Genomic DNA, 6000 nt, shown 5'->3' with positions numbered 1-6000 from the left:
CTTAAGTGCTCAATTAACTTCCTTAGGTGCATCAATATACCATATATATATATATATATATATCTATATATATATATATATATATATATATATATATATATATATATATATATATATATATATATATATATTTAGTTTCAAACATAAAATGCATTATGTTGTTGCTATAGATTTTGTCATTTAAACTTGATTCTCATTCTCAAATAGGACTCAAAATTTTAGGTTATCATTAATGATTTTCTTCACTCATCCTTGTGACAAGGTTTATAAACTATGTATCAAAATGATCCTTAAGAAAATTAACAAAAAAAATCTTGCAACTATTAACAGGTAGTCGTCTTATTGATAATCCCAAATTCCTCAGGATGATCTCACATGAAACAACCATATTCCTTCCAAATCATATCCATAGTATAGGAAATGTCACTTTACTTAGTTTATTTGGTATTCATCTTTTAATTTGTTGGTGCATACGCTTCCTCATCATTCCAGATTCTTGAAATTTCTCATTATCCAACAGTAACAGAATATGATTTTCTTAATTATATTTTATTGTCAAATAAATCTTTTAACAAATTGTTTGTTCTCCTAGGCGCTCAATAAGTCTGTTTTGTAGGTAATAATTTCCAGTAATATTTTATAACTGAAGTTAACCGTGGATATTTATTTTAATTCATCTCTCATTGTTAGTTCTTAATAGGTGAATTTTGCCTTCAATATTTTTTTAAACAACATGGTAATATGGAATTAAGTTTCTCACCTAACTGCATCCATATCTCAAGATTTGAGTTAGGTAAGGATCCATAGTTTGGTCTAGTAAGTGAATTTGTCATATTTCCAATTCCTTTTTATTATGAAACACAACAAAATTTGTTATTATTTTCCCTTAAACAGACCATGGTGTTGAACCATTCAGCTATGATACCACTTGTAACATCCCCTTATCCCTAATTTTTTTTATGTCTAACAATAATTATTGTTGTTACTATCCTACATAACCAATGACCATTTGTAACTGTGACTAGTCAGGGTCACATTCCCACTTGTTTAGTATATTCCAAGCTTATTTATTTCTCATGACATTAATGGTTTATTAATAATAGTACTCTAGTTGACTTATTGATGACATCGTGTGCTAGTGATTCTAGCAATTATATCTATATGAGGTTATATGTTTAGGCTCATTGCAAGCCTTATTTCAACTATCTTATGCCCATACTTATATGATATGGTCAGTGCTACTCTATCACAATTAATTAATGCAGGATTATTTCATTAATGTTTGACTAATATATGTCTCTACAAGATTAGCATGACATATTAAACTTTGTTGGATCAATCTATAATGGGATTATGGAAGACCTAAGCTCGAGCATTATTAACATATTAATATATTGCCACTAAATATTGTCGTGAGACTTAGCCTTATACCCATTCTATTGTATGAAATATTTACAATTTATCACAGTTCACCTGTCCCATCTCACATACAAGGTTCTTGGCCACCATCCCTACTCCACGTGTTATCTAATAAAACAAATGATATTATAACGTTAGAATCAAATGGATTTGGTGGAGAGAGGAGTTACAATGGTAACTACCTCACTCTCCCCTTGTTTTTTCTTCATGTCATTTGCAATTTTACTTGTAGGAAACTTTCCTCTATAGATTGGTTGTTCTTCCATGTATTTGCATCCATTTCTCAATCCCTAGGTAAGGTATTCCAATTGATTTTCGTTATAGATCCTTAACAATCAAGTTTCCCTGCCTGATATCATACCATTTCTACAAGTTCATGTTTTGTTCAGTAACCCTGACTGAAAATGTTCTTAGATTTCCTCCTGCTAGGATCACAGGTTCAGATGATGGACTACATGGAGTTTGATTCACCAAGACATTCACTGTGGTAAGTAAGGTTACTTCTATATCTTGTATTTCTCTTGATATTCCTCCTTTGACACACATAATATTATAGGAAGTGGTTAAGAAATCTTTACTCCTACTTAATTGTTGTACAACATTATGGGATAGATCCGTTCTTTGTGAAGTCCTTCAAGTATAAGCTCCTTCTATACATACTTATGTTTTTTTTTATAAAAATTTAATCATTTGATAGGGTAAACTGGTCGACCTTACAGGTGAGCTTCTCTTCTTGTATTTCAAGAGGTCAGCTTTGGTTGCCACTTGCAAACTCCCAAGTTTAACATTTGAAACCATTTCTTTCTTCCAAGTGTTCACGAAGCCTAACTTTCTTCTTCCGAATAGAGTTCCTTTGGAATAAATAATAAGTATTTCCTTTTTAATTGCTTTGTAGTTTGGTTATTGAATCTAGAAAGGCCCTCTTAGGGTTTTTTTATTCTAGGTTATTACAATTTGATATACATATTTTAATGCTAGTTCCAACGCCCTCGATTGGGGTGCAAGCTGGAGGGAAACCCCATCAAGTCGGAATTAATGAAAATTATGTCAGGGTACACACCCACCACCCCCCACATGCTCGAGATGATGGGTGCATGGCTCCCTGCATGCATAAGGTTAATACCACAATGGAAGGTGGCAAAGGTAGTATGTTGAGGTTTGAATTTGATGGCAAGTTCTCCACGAAGTTTGTAGGTTGTATCAGTGCCCAAGAGATTGTAGTGTCGACGAGGGACTCTGTGGATAGAGAAAAGCAGCAACTCCAGAAGAGGCAGTGGACTCTTTAGTTATAGGCGAGGGTAACTGGGTACGTAAATTTCTTCTTCTCCCCCTCCTGCATGCATTCAAGTGTCTAGTTCTAGGATTAGCTTTTGCACGGGGATGAATTGTCTGCGGGTGGGAATAAATTGGGATAGTGGAAGCCTATGAAGCTGCTAGCTTAGCAATAGTATGTTATCTTAACAGGTATAGCCTCAATGTCAATCTTCTATGAAATTTTCCTCTCCCGAATGGGGTTATTTGGGATAGGGGTCAATGGTGTTAGCCCTAGGGAATGGTGTTGTTTGGTCTAGTTCATAGGCCGTGGTGTATGGGATTGGTTTTCCTTCAACTATATATATAGGGTCTTCTTTACTATTTTTTATGGGGTTGAGAGGAAACCCACATCCCTGCATAACTGGTGGAGCCGATATGGTAATGCCATGGCTGGTTGGATTGCTTCACTTTGCACCCATGGCCTATGTAAAAGCTTTCATGGGGTTGCAATTGTCATGTTGCACCATCGTGGGTTTGGGAATTATCATAATGTGTTTGGAGTTGGCTATGATGGGCTCTTAATTTCTATTTTTGTTTGAAATGCAAATGGGCCTGGGGGTAAAGAAATTAAATTTCTGGGTGGGTTGGAGGACCTCGATGGGAGGCAAGCAATGCGAGTGGTGGAGAGAGAAATTTTAATATTAAGGAAATTACGGTTTCTTTATCCCATGACAAGTGCGTGAGGAGGTAGGCTCACATGGGAGTGAAGGGCTTCTGGGCTCAAAGCCCCACCTACACAGGGATCTGGCAACACCCATTTTCTCACCAAGTACGGGGAGCAAATTGTGATGGCAAGGACAGGGAAGGCAAGGGGTTGTGGTCGGAGGCCTCGGATGACAGAGTAGGAGGAACAACCCAGTTCCTTAGGCTGAAGAAGAGGCCATAAGCCAATCACTAGGCTCGTCAATGAAGTGTCCAATGCATATTGTGAAGGGACCAATGAAGCAATTAGGAGACTAATAGAGGAATGGGAAGCTGACCTGAACCACCAGGCAAGTGCGACAGATAAAGAGATGGAGGACTGGTGAGAAATGGTGCGAGACCTTGGACATACTCACGAGCAGGTGACCCAATTCAAATAGACCTTGTACCTATATTGGATCATAAAAAGCCTCATGGTCAAGGCCCTAAAGAAAAATTCAGTGAGCATGGCAACAAGAGTGAAGGACTTCTCCAATTATGAGAAGGACTTCGAGATGCAAAAGCAATATGGATGCATCAGCCACATCAAGAGTAACTTCCCATGTCTTCTCTCATAGACAATGATGCCTGGTTCCAATTCTAAGGACCCGGTTCCGCTCAAATCCGCTTCTACTGAGCAAGATTAATAGGATGATAGTTTGTTTTTAATTTTTGACAAGTTCATATGTGGATAGCTTTTGATTTTTAGTTTGAAGTTGTTTATGTTTATAGGAAAATAGAGTATGTACAAGGACATGACATACAAACTTATATAACTTGGGTAGAAAGACTTATCATTTTTTGTTACTAGATGGCTTATCATGTAGTTACGTGGCCAACACACTTGGTTTCCCACTGGGCATGTTAAGTCCACTTAACCAGTTTAATGTGGTTGTAACATGCTTAATTATATTAATGAAAATGGAAGGATATACCAAGATTATAAAAAACCAAAATGCTAGTTTGAGCAACCACTTGTGTGCCTACAAAACCCTCGCATTCTATAAAAAATGCTTAGAATTAACAACAAGCATTTTGTCTTATGATGCCCCAGCCATAGCAGTCAGAACCATTTTTTATATTGTGCATGTATAATTTTTCTTAAGTGATGTAAAACCCTTGATTAATCTTCTTCCTATGTTGCTGAAGGGCTTGGCTTCTAATTTCGTTTACTTTTTTCCCAGCTACAAAGTATGTGCTATGTATAAATTGTTTCCATATAATAGATTCTCATAGCATGATATGCACCTATGGTGAATTATTAGGTTGTGTATGATATAATTTTTATTTTAGATTTCTCAATGGAAATTTGAATTAGGTTGTAAGAATGAGGTTCCATCAATTTATATTGATATTTATAGTAATTGTTGTAACATAGCCTCATTCATCTGTATTATTGCATCACAATATTACGAGAGAATTTGCTAAATTAAATTGTGTATAAATTCTTTTCAGATATTAATTTTCATAATAATGTATGATCTTTTAATAACTATGGTATCGAGTTTCCTCTTCTTCCTATTATTAATTCTTATTTTGATATCAAGGTTTAGGAAAATCCTCCAACTCTTTCTCTTTTGGACCCCTATTTTTTTAAACAAAAATAGGTTAAGAGTGAATTTTTATGGTCTTTCTTGCACAACCAAATCTATATTTAAACTTTTCTTATTCACAATTATCTTTATTTTTATATAACAGGGAATGTTCACAGCTAGTTGTCCGAGCTCGCCAAGTCGGGAACTAACCCTAATAGACAAATCCTTATTTTAGTTAAAGAATTTTCCCATTATCGCATAGTCCTAAAAGTACTCACATTGCACAAATGACATTTGATAGAAGAACTCATAAAGAGGAGTCTTCACAGAAAGTAATTAATATTTTTGAACATTAAGTTTTCTTATCTCGTTTGTTCTTTTCACTTAGGTTAACGAGTCACAATACTACAATTTCTTTTACATGAAAATATATCATTACTATATGATAGACTTACAGAAACCACACATTACAATATTTAGTAACCTATGTTCTGGAATACAAGTTCAAAGTATGTATCTCCCTTAGGTCACAATACCATGTAATTGACAGAGGAGAAGACCACTCCTCCCAATCAATGAGAATGTTCACCACCAGTTCTCACCTCGAGTCATTTTCCACTTCCATAAAAATTGCTTGACAGTAACCTAGCACGTTCTGTCTGAGAGCATCAAAATTGTACCAATCCAACCCAGTAACTTACAAAACCACAGGTTTGACTTGGGGATTCCACTAGCTCTCACGAGCTCAAGAGTACCCCAAAATGCAAGTGTCATATTCTTTCTCTCCCTTCTTAGTTGTTTCAGGTTCCACTCCTACCTCTTGGCTTATTTTTCCAATTGAGATGATTTATCTCAAGGAAAGGGAGTAATCATCCTCATGATTTATCTCTAGGAAAGGGAGTCCTCTAAGCATCTGTTAAGTGAAATTGTTCCATTTAGTGTCTTTTTCCCTTGTAAATTATTTGGTTGTCCATAATTAACTTTTAAATAAACTCAAAATAAACTTTAAACATTAATCTACATAGCCCACAATTTACTGAGTTACCACAAT

This window comes from Pinus tabuliformis, chromosome X (genome assembly GCF_031772625.1).
Source record: "Pinus tabuliformis cultivar Carrire ecotype Pingquan chromosome X, CPIR1, whole genome shotgun sequence".
NCBI classification, from domain to species: domain Eukaryota; kingdom Viridiplantae; phylum Streptophyta; class Pinopsida; order Pinales; family Pinaceae; genus Pinus; species Pinus tabuliformis.
The sequence above is the reverse complement of the archived record's forward strand: the minus strand, read 5'-3'. Positions refer to the sequence as shown.